This window comes from Myxocyprinus asiaticus, chromosome 24, assembly GCF_019703515.2.
Source record: "Myxocyprinus asiaticus isolate MX2 ecotype Aquarium Trade chromosome 24, UBuf_Myxa_2, whole genome shotgun sequence".
Lineage (NCBI taxonomy): Eukaryota > Metazoa > Chordata > Actinopteri > Cypriniformes > Catostomidae > Myxocyprinus > Myxocyprinus asiaticus.
In genome coordinates this window covers 45,228,571-45,240,681 of record NC_059367.1, presented here as the reverse complement: position 1 = coordinate 45,240,681, position 12,111 = coordinate 45,228,571, and the positions used below count along the sequence as shown (strand labels likewise).

The window sequence follows — 12,111 nt, the reverse complement described above, 5'->3', positions numbered from 1 at the left end:
GTCTCCGGTCGCCTTTATCCCTCGCTCGCCTCAGGTTGACTGGGGTTCGGGCATGTGTCATTCCGGCCCGGCCCCACCCTCCTCCGTGCTACAATTGCATTTAGAGGTTTTGGAAAACCATTAATCAGCTTAAAGTGTAGAACAGCATGTTGGTTTTTTTCAATTTTAAAATGTATACATAATAAAAGTTTCATGACATTTATGATTCTCAAATTCCCAATTTTGATACCACAGCAAAAATAGGTATATTAGTATTGAATTTTCATCCCTAATATATTTAAAAATAATTTTACTCAGGTGGCTGTCCAATTGTAAAAGGCTTTGCTCAGCAAGAACAAAAACTGGTAGGAACATTGGCCAAACGGAATGAGGGCAAAGATGAATGATGAAAAAAGAAAACTGTACATGATGCAGAACAGCTGATGCTCCTGTAAATTTACCTTCATCTCTGGTCACTTAAAAATGACAGGCAGATGTGTTAAATGAGGGCTGGAATGAAGCACTGCAGGACGACAGGTCTGCAGCACCCTGCTGTACATAGTATGCAACAATGAATGTTTGAAAATGTAGTATGCTGACTGTAGTTGTCATATGAACTACTTCCTGCTGCATTCCAAAAATGCAATTCCTGGACACAAACAGCATTAAGCCGGCATCACACTAGCAGACTCTCGATTTTGACTGAAGGTGTCACACTTGCCGACCATTTTGCTGAGATCTCGCTCTATTCATTCGGAGGTGTGACACACTTGCCAATTAAAAATGGTGGAGGGGTGACAAACATACCAACTCACTGCAACTGTCTCTCTGATTCCCCGTCACATGGAGCTTGCCAAAATAATATCAGGAGTTCCGCATAGACATAAACAAATGTGGTAATGATTCTGAATGTGTCGGAAAAACCAGCAAGGAGACTGCCAGAACATTTTGTTAATTTATAGAGAGAAATGCACATTAAGTTAAACATGCAGTAAGAGAGATACTAATTTAGCTTCCCAACGAACACTTGGAATATCCTAATAGCGCATATTTATCTAGGTTATCTAACGTTAGAGCAAGCGGCCATGCTAAGTGGCTAACGTTAGGCTACTTACATATTTCAAATGATAAGCCATGTTTGAGATCGATGAATGATAGGCGAACGTTTGCCTGCAAATTTTGCATGTCACCTTCTTGGGGTCATTCTATACCCACTCGAAATGATCCCACATTTTGGATTTCCTGCCCGACATAATTAATACCACATGGGCCAGCCGAGTAAACGATCATGTCTGTCTGTCACTGACTGCGTGACTTCGCCACTTCCTGTAGAGTTTTTTTTTTTCTGCGACCACCCGACCAATCAACCAATACTCTTCTCATCGACTAACGTTTGGTCGACTTTTAGGGGGCAGCCCTACAGATGTTTTGACAAAATATTCTCATAAACCGAATGGATAATATTATTACATGGGCTGGAATGAAGAGTGACATTGTAAAGCATATTTATGACATTTTTTGTAAAAGAAATTGTTACCATTTCAAGTGACCCGGCAATAAAGTGTTTGACATTTTTTGGATCATTTGGATAAAATCCCATTTAAAGCAACTCAAACACACATTAATCCCTAGAATCTCATTGGAAAATAGCAAACATGTGTCAGAGCAAAGGCAGCCCAGCAGGTTGCTAAGACAGGATTGGTCAGAAATGCTTTTAAGGCGGGGCTTAGCGAAGGGTAAATTATTCAGTAAAAGAAAAAGCTTACTGGCCACTTGAGGCGAACACAAGAGCTCGCAACGGTGACAAACTATTTTTTCTGTCATGTTGGATCCTTTTTCCCATTGCTGTAACCATAAACTCAGAGCCCATGAAATATCCAACTCTCATTCATCATTTGTGCTAATACTCATTAACAATATCTGAAATGAATACTGCAAATTGTGTAATAGGTTGCAAAATAAATTATGATCAGAAGCAAAAGGTTGCAGAAAGAACATGCATACAAGTCTAGAAAAATGGCAGGCAGGAAACATGCTCACAAGAGTTTCTGCAACAGGATTTCTGCTGCATGTTGCAGTACTCGATGGCCATGGTAATCAAAAATGCTTCCAGTTTTGACAGTGGTGTAACTGCAATGCTAAACCAACTCGAACCCAAACACAACGCAATGATCATCTGGCATGGCACTCTACCCTGAGACCCCAACATTAAAGTCAACATGAACAGCGTTTGCAACCCATTTTTCTGACATTGACATGTGATCTGGACAGTGATTCGTGAGATTCAGCCTTGTATTGCTCTGTCACATTTAATGAGACTCTGAATTCACTTGCTTTCAAGCAGTTTAGATGAACATAAGCTGCCTGGTTTGATTTCGCTACCATCAGAGGCTAAAAATAAGCAGCTGAACAGACTAAGGCTGTGACCCCATCATTCAGACAGACCTGCTGTCAAGTTACGAAACGGCACTAGAAATACTGACAAATCAAACACAAAATGCCATGATGAAAGATACAGTTACAGTGGCATAAAACATCATGCAGCTGTGCCGAATTTCATAAAAGACTGATCAAAAAACAAACGTTTATGACGTGGACAGCTGAAAAAAAAAAAAAAAAAAGAAAGAAAGAAAAAAAAAAAAATTAAATCAGCACTATCACTGACCAAAGCCATAATCCTAAAAGCCGCCATCTACAGACGGAAAGAATTTAATCCTATTCAGAGCTGTAACTAAAAACATCAAGTGGGATAAAAAGATCATAAAAATGCATTACAACAACAACAGCAAAACTATTCATGAGGGTCACATACCTCTAGTAGTTTCTATGACAGACTGTTGAAAACAATGGATAAAACACTTTTAAATTCTGAAGTAGTTACTTTAGATTTTTTTTTAATATTTGAACATTTTGATCACGTTTATGCTAATTATAATCTCTCTCCATACCAAATACACTATGATGTAAAACAGGAACCTTATGCCATATTTGACATACTTCTGTTAACCAGCAAGACTATGGCTAGTACATTGAAAATCCTTTATAGATATGAACACAGGCTGATGGTTTTAGATGATTTTGGATCTCTTTGTAGAGTTTCCACTGATGTTGAGGTTGTGTTACATAAGATTATATACACCAAACAGCCCAAAGCACCTTACAGCATGCTCATATGCCCGCCTTTCTGCTACATATGACTGATGATGAGCCACAAACCAGAATAGAAAGGTTTCTTTTTTTTTATCTGCTCCATAGAAAACAGAAAGAAAACTCTCCTCCATGTAACAGTAAACCTTACAGTACATGATTCATCTTGCATTGTGTCTTGTACTGTATACTGATACTGGCATGGAGCTAGTATTTCAAAGGATGTGTAATGTGTGCTCAGATTTGTTAATGACATCTGTAAGTATGCGTAATGTGTACAGATCAAATGGACCATAATACATATACACGTAATAATGCATATCATGTATGTTATGTGCTCAGATATTAAGATATGTAATTAATCTACAGTATGTATGCATTAGTGGTTGCACAGACTAGTCGACTATGACTCATGCAGTTGACACTGTCAGTCTGACGTCGATTAGTCACATTCCACGTAATTTACAAAACGCCTCTGTAGGAAATACAGCGTGTGGTGGATTTCCATAACCTCTACCTGATTTGTTAGGATTAGGTTTATGGGTTGGGTTATAGTTTCTGACCAATCAGGTAGCACTTTCCTGATGAATATTACAGAATCATCCAATCAGTTAATCGCTTTACTCATGAATATAAAATGATTCTTCCCCTGCCATCCAACGTTTAAAGGGGTCATGCAATGGAGAATCAAATTTCTCCTCATATTTAGACACAAGAGGTAACTACTATAAAAACATACTGTACATTTCAGAACTCAAAACTTCCTCCCCAATCTAAAAAGAGCATTTATAGTTACCCCCCTGCTGAAACATCTCGTTTTGAAATCTGTCTGTTTGTGATGTCACGAAACATTGCTCATTTCTATTTACACATCCCACAACATTATCATCGCACCCGTGATCTCACCCACAGGCGCGCAGTTCAAGGGAGCAGACCTTCTGTGGCTAACTATTTCTAACATAACACCAAAGGGGACCCATCTGGACAATTTTGAATTATTTTTTATATAAACATGAGCTACACAGACTCTTTGACTGCTGCCATGTATCTCGCTGCTTTTAATAGGCGCGATGTCAAGTTACAACTCTGATAGGGAGAAGAAATTCTCTTTCATTCAGCTACTACCTGTGGTGCTTTGAGCACAAACGCGTCATGGACATGTTCTTTCACCCATCTGCGCTATTTTTAACTGTTGGTGTATCTAGGACGTCTTTGACCATTTCGGTGTGCTTCCGACAATGTGCACCTCAGCGCGCCTTATGTATGTACATAATTTCACCATGCTTTGGACAATGGTGTGTTCATTTTTTTGGCTGTCAGCATTGATTGTTTGTGAACCGTCATAATACGATTCAAGCTTTGCAAAGGAACTGTTATTGAAGGATGGGGTATTTAAAAACACTTGGACTGTTTGATAGTTTATGGTGCGGAGTGTTAACAGTTGTGTTAGAGATGAACAGTTTTATATATTAAGATGCAATGTGTTGGATGTGCGTTATGTGTAAACTCTGCAATTTTCTTTATGTCGAGGTTCATTCTCTTCAGATTGAGTTTGCTGAATTTGAGGGGCAGCATGATGTTAGCCAATCATAACAGCGGCCGTTTACGCTGAAGTGTTAAGCAGGCGCTTATGCCAAAACTGAGCGTTTCAGACAGAGGGCCAGAGACAGGGTGGAAAATGATCATATATTACTAAATTGTGACCGTTTTGGTGAAGAAAAAAAAAAAAAAACGTTTATAACATTATCAGTGGACCTCAAGGAAGATGATAAAATTATTTAAAAACAGCACTTCATGACCCCTTTAAGAAACTCGCCAGCAGGTGTTGAGTAAAAGTGCTAGTGTTATGCATAATCATTTAAAAAGGCACTTGCTAGCACCAGCGCTAGTTAATTTTCAACTAGGAATGTTAATGATGAATCGATGAATTATTGTTAATAATTTGATCGACTAAGCTTAATGATCCTCAATTAATTTCAGAGCAAATGCATTCAGTAATCATGCCAGCAGATGTTGAAAAGACTGTCTATACATTCATCCACCACTAGAGAGCACACTGCCGCTTGTGAGTTGCATGTCACATGTTGTCTGCAACACAGAAGAAAAAACACAGAGACACGCATCCTTCACATTCCTATCCATAATATTCTCAGTGAGTCCACTGTATTTTGCTAGGTGGGCAGAATTTCCGGTTGGCTAGCGGAAGTGCGATTGGTTGGCGTTTTGTGTGTAGCCGGTCTCTGCTTGCTTGCGTGTCATGCGGTTAGATTCTTGCTTTTTAAATGTTGTAAGATATCTTTAAAATTCCCCAGACAATGTGTGCAGTTAGTGGTTATCCTAATAATCAAGCAAAACTAAGTTTTATTTAAAACAGCAATGGTATGGTCAGAAACCACTCGCAAAGCAAAGCGCTCCAGTCCCAGATGCTGCTCTTCCATCGGCTGCCTACAGAAGGATTGACTTAGGAACATCTGTTTGAAAAAGCTTGGAATAATTTGTGTGTGCTCTTTTCACTTTATTGGCAAGAAATCAACAGCGGGGATTACTTATATTATCCACCGTTACGGTCCGGCTACGATAGACATCCAGAAACGGAGTGCAATGAATTACATAAACGATAGCATTATTGTGCTAACAGGTGAGTGTACATGTGCTGAAAGTTCATTAGAATTTTTGAGTTTGTTTATTTCTATTCAGCGTTGGCCTTTGTGAATGCGTCACGTGTTTTGAAATGGCATTATTACTGAGTATAAAAAGGTAAAAAAAGTCTGTGAGTGGTGACAATGTTTTCAACTGTTTTCATGCTATGATGCTGAATGGATCAATTCTACAGTGGAAGACCATAATTATTAAATGAGACGTACAGTAGTGAGATTGAAATTAAGTGTATTATGATTTTCCTCTTTCTTGCATTTTTCCTGCCTGCAATTCACTTTCTTTTGAGTGTCTTTGCTGAATGTTCATGTCTTCCCTTAAAGGGAAAAGGTGATTTGGAAAAAAGTGTGGACATTAGTTCAGTATCAATTAAATGTATTTGTACAGCTACTGCTTTTAATAATACATACTGTTTTATAGTTGCTTTACAGAGAAAATTGAACTTTTGTGTACAATGTTTATAATATATGTCCAAAAAAATATGCTTATTTTTATTGCATGTAGTTCTTTTTGTACAGTACAGTTTATTGTGTGGCTGCTAATACATTGTTATTTCCTACACAAGAACAATAAATTCAATCTATCAACAGGATCAGTTGTTCAGTCAACACTAAAACATTTCATGTAGGTTATAGCATTTAGATACGGAGATCAAGTATGTTAACTAACAATTATAAAGCTAGATTGCGCTTACTACACATTCATCTCCCGCAAAATATTTGACAGTATCATCACCTGAGTCCTGTTATAGAACTTATTCACAGCTGTGCCATATTTGATTTTTAATGGGAATGACAACGATGCTTTGAGGGATAGATGTACAGTCTCTTCAATGGGCTGTACTGCAGTTTAAAGTGTTTTTGGATCATTCCACAGACAAAACATTGATAAAATATCTGTCCCAGAACATTCAGTATACAAAGAACTCTAGACATGAGTTGTGGAAAATTAGATGTGATCTAGGAGCTTTATACAGCTTTATACCGTTTGTGCCATTGAAGAGATGGTAAGTCTATCCCTCACAGTCTCATTTCCATTCCCATTAAAAACCAAAGATGGCACTAGCGTGAATAAGGTCTACACACGAGCATCCTGCTGTCTGGACCACCCCTGTATCTGCAGTAAGTATATAATCTTGATACAACAAACTCTTCAGGTTCTGACTAGACTCAATATATGCTTTAAAATAAACATAATTATCTACAGTTCTCAAAACATGTCCAACTTTTACAGCTGTGTAGGCGCTAATAGGCTACATTGCTTTTCAGGTTAGTCTGCTCAGTCTCTTCCATCGATGGATAAAGACTCAACAAAATAACTAAAATGCTTTTATATTTGTGATATTTGGCCATCATCCTGAAACCCATAATCATTAACAGATAGGTGGGGAAGAACAATATCGCCTCGCTATAATTCTGTGATCATTTGTTTTAAGGTTCCCGTCATTTTTAATGCTACGTTAGTACACAACGATTGTTTACGCTAAACCGGAAGTTCCGCCCACATCAACAGCAAAGCGTCATGGGAATATTGTGGATATGACATTTAGTTATGCTGCTATTGTTTATTACCTACACACAGGCTAAATAGCTAAAAACCCATTACATTGTAGCGAACGTAGATCTTTCTATTGTATACTATAATATTCAATTGGTATGGGAGTGGAATTTCTGCCACACTCGTGCTATTAAGGGGTTCGGAGAATGACGTCACGAATAGTTGAATTCAATTCGACTAATGGGCTCGTCAAGTCGACTATAAAAGCAGTAGTCGTGCAACCCCTAGTATGCAAGCATTTATACATGCGTTTTATATTAATATCATGTATTCAAATAATGTTTGAGAGCATGTGTTCAGTCTCGGATGTATAATAATAAAAGATGTGTTCAGGTGTATATTAGTATTTGAGAGTGTATGTGATGTGTGTCGATGGGGTTCAGATGTGTGTGTAACGTGTTAAGAGCAGATATATAAATGATAATTGACAGAGTATGTAATGTTTTCAGACTATATGAGAGCGTATGTAATGTGCGTTGTGTGTTGAGGCAGGGCTGTGTCTTCATCAGTCGCCATCTTGTTGGCTGCAGCAGCTGTAGGCCGTGAACACACACATTTATTCATTCAGCACATGAACACACTTCAAACACACGCATGCATTTGTCACTACAGCATCATGAGCTGAGAAAGCTTTTTAAAACACACCGGCATTACTACATCGATCGAACGTACGAGCACAAGAATCTGATTTCTCATCTGTACACTGATCAAACACAACGAGATTGATCTATAATCGCGCTGCTCTTTCTCGTTCACGTTTCCTCCACGAATATAACACACACGACAAAGCACATGTTAAAGAGATCGAGCGAATCCCATTAACTCGCGTTTAAGGTCATTAAAAGCACAGGCTCAGTGAAAAACCAATCAAACATACACCAACAATCCCGACATAAACACACTTCATATATACTGTATACATATAACCATCGCTGTAACCTTTAAGCTCATGTCAGTGACTTAAATAATCAAGCAAACCATTGCGAAAACACTAAACAGACACGCTCACTGACAGACTCCAGGTGTGCACTATTAAGGCTTTATTAAGGTGATACATGACAATAAATATGCTCAAACAGTGCGAGTCCATGATGAAGTGGGGGAGGTATTGGCTTTATCCTCCATCTTCTCTGTCCATTTCAGCATCATCATCTGCATTTGCAGCTAGATACACACCAATACATGCCCAAGCCGTTCAAATGCATACTGTTATTTATATCAGTGCAACAGGCCAAATGGTGAACGCTGAGAAATGTCAGGTTTAGCAGCTATGAATGCTGATCATTCCATATAAATACATTTTTGTAGCTTGTAGATGCCATCGTTAATAACAGCACGAATAACCTGGTAATAGTTGTTATTATCAATTAAAAATAAGACGACTGCAGCTTGATTATGAGTGCAGCTAGTGAGCTAACAGCCCATCTCTGGCACATGACCGTGATTTGAGGAAGTTAACACATACTAAACCAGTTATGTGGCCTGGTCATGATTCATAAACTACAATTGCCGCAATTATACTAAGAAAATGCACAATTTCAGAAGCGAAAATGCCATTTTGTGTGTGTTTGGAAAGCCCAGCAGCGGCCCCAACCCCACCGGACCCCAGAAGAGTCAAGTCAATGAGGTATTTGCTGAAAAGATAAGTACTGACCTGTGTTCAGCCGGGGCAGTTTGTTGTGAATCTATCATTGACTGTAAACAGCGACCAGAGATCCACAGCTGCCCGACCTGCAGACAGTCCTTCAGTCAGTCAGTCAGCCAGCGAGGAGCGGCACTCCCCGAACCCGCAGCCGCGAAAGCTGCAACTACGCTGATTCGGATGCAAAAAAAAAAAACAACACGCTTCGGTCAAATGTGTTGTGATGAATGCGGCCAACCCCACGCTCGCTCCAGATTCAGCCGTTCTGTATGTCCCACACGCGTTGTTCTCCGGTGCTGGAGTGTTTCTAGTACGCGTAGTATGTCAGACGCTCGCTCCGGCCATCAGACAGCAGAGATGGGCGCGGCCGGTGACCCTGCTCTCACGGCTTGGAAACCCCACGCTGCGCCTGCGTCACCACGCAACCGATTCGGCTTGTTTCGGCGCGAAATCACGTTCACACTAAACTGCAGGAATCATTAGCTAGACATCCGTCTCCTTGTTTTGACAGAATTGTTCAGTCAAATTGTACTGTAATCGTCATCTTCTCTTATTTTATCTTACATTGTGGACATAGTATTTCAGTGGTAACTGTGCAACCTATTCAAAACCAATTTAACTAATAAAAGACCATCTGAAGCTGGAGTCACATTAGGCTTTGAGCATGCAATGTAATAAAGCTGTTCAGGTTGTAGTCCAAAAACCCAGAAGAGAATTCGCATTTCAAGATATGGGTTCCCTCAGGATTTCCTAGGGGTTTTTATAATGGTAGTTTTGGATTATAAGTAAAATAATTTCTGTGGTAAACATTACTTGAAAATACTTGTTCACGTTTTGTTCGACAACATAAATTACACACTGTCATTCCCCAAACGTGAATTTTGAAGCTGCCATTTGTGTAATGTGCCCTTCAAGTGGAGTCGGAAATATCATAATTACGAGTTCAGAGCACATGCATGATCCAACAAAGTCGTATTTAAAAGTTGGAAAATAAATTTCTAGATGATACCCGAGTTGCCGACCCTTACAAAAATCGAGAGTTTTGTCAAACTTGCTGCAAACATGCCACAAATTCGGCACTCATTTTCAAATGCAAATGAGCTTTGCAGCAAACTATTCATTGTGGCCAGGTTTGCTGCAAGTTCACCATTACTGGTGAAGAGCTGCAAACTTCTGGCAAACATTTGCAGCGAATTTGCAAGCTCATTTGCATGTGAAAATAGTGAGTGGGAAATTTGCAGCAAGTTTGTCGGAACTCTAGATTTTTTGTAAGGGAAGCTGTGATGTTGGAAGGCACGTGTCTACACGAAAGATGATCTAAGGCAATGATTTTGCAGTTATTTTAATTTCAATGCTTAAGTTTAATAATATTAATATGTTATATATTACAGTCAGGGCACCAGTTGAGGGGGATGAGGGGATGCCATCCCCTTGTTGCAAGAAATACCAAAAAGCACCCCCCTTTTAAAACCACCATCACCCTTACCACCCCCTTTAGATCAAGTGTCATGTATTACTTAGAACTAATCATGCAAGTAAAATATTTAATTTTAATATGTTTGATAAATAACAGACTTTAAATAAAGGGTGATTAGCCAGTCAGAATTAGATTTCGGCATGTGTGAGGTTGCCAGATTTCTATAGGTGAAATCCCTACACTTGTCAGATCTGGACACTTGTACAGTTTGGATATATGCTGCCAGGGTGACACTTTAGTCCCGAAATCTGGCAAACTCGAGCTTGCAAGCTCTCTCTCCACTGCAAAAAAAGATGCTGGTTTTCTGAAAACACTGTAAAACAGGTATGTCGGAGTTTGCGATGGTCTGATTTGTCCTTCCTAGTGTTCACATGAAACTTACGCCACAAGTTTTCAAATGTTTCACGCACTTTCAAACATGGTCAAGTAGTAGATTGGAGCAGAAAAAATGCGTGTCTGCAGTGGGCGAGCGATCTAGAAAAAAAACCTTTTTCATGATCATAATGTGGAATCTTTTCACAAAATTAATCAGAAAATACAATTACAGAGGGTAACAGGTGCATATTATGGTCATGTGTCCTAAGGGTCAATGAAGTGACGCACATTTTTGTCCTGATCTATTCAATAAAAAATGCAATTCACACAAACCATTTACTTCTCTATGATAAACATTTTTCAATTGCTGAGTTTAAAGTCATATTGATATTTTTCAGGGGCTTAAATTAAAAAATGTGATGTGGTGTCCAGAGACAGTTAAAAAAAAAAGAAAAAGAAAAGAAAAAGTCAGTCTCAATAAAATCTGAAATTCCTGAAAAAAGAAATGTTGGCATGACTAGTGCAGAATAATCTTTTATTGTTACTTCTTAAAAAAAAAAAAAAAGTTAAATAATTATTTTAAAATATAATTCATATTTTAAAATGCTTTTTGTCCACCAAATCAAAATCTTTGGGTGTAACCAACATGTAGGTAGCCATTTTGTTGTTTATGTTGACCATAAAAACTATAAAACACAGTAAAATAGTGTTTTGTCAGTATTTAGTTTGCTGATATAAACAATGGTACTGAGACTATTTAGTATAGACGGGCCACTTCTATTAAAATGAATGGAAGAAATTGGAATGCCCAGCAATCAACGGTTGTAGAAAGGAACATGTTTTAAAAAAACATCTGATATTTATTTTGACATGTTTATGAAAAGGCACATTTTGTTCATATGATGTAACCCTGAGTAAAATTATGTATATTTTTGACTCAAAAATTCATAATATTTATTTAAAAAATTACTTGAAAAATTTGTTTGAAAACTTTTTTGGAAATTAATGAATAAGTTGTTTATACTCTCATGTATTGAAGGTGTAAAGAAAGTATTATAATACATTTTACTTAATGGTTACACCACATGACAATTTGAAAGTTTATTTGTTATTATTATTTTTAGAAAATGGTTTAAAGGTTTTTCAAAAATGTATGAAACCAAATTGGACAAAGATTACATTTCTGAGAATATGACATAAGTGTTTTAAACTAGATTTTTAAAAGGTTTCTCATTTTAATTTTGGGTGTAATTTGTCAATGACCCATAAGTCAATTAACTATATCTGTCTTAATTTTACAATTTTTATTTTTTTCTAACCAAATTCTAAAAGTACTATT

At 37.9% G+C, this 12,111-nt stretch overlaps 1 protein-coding gene across 1 annotated transcript in view; it reads right to left on the bottom strand.

Moving 5' to 3' along the window:
- LOC127415228 (guanine nucleotide-binding protein G(I)/G(S)/G(T) subunit beta-1) overlaps window positions 1-9,353 on the bottom strand; it is an 80,618-nt gene extending 71,265 nt beyond the window's left edge. The window contains exon 1 of the mRNA XM_051653884.1: window positions 8,993-9,353. The gene's annotated coding sequence lies outside the window, so the exon portion shown is untranslated. The remainder of the gene's footprint in view (window positions 1-8,992) is intronic.
- Window positions 9,354-12,111: the final 2,758 nt, after the last annotated feature.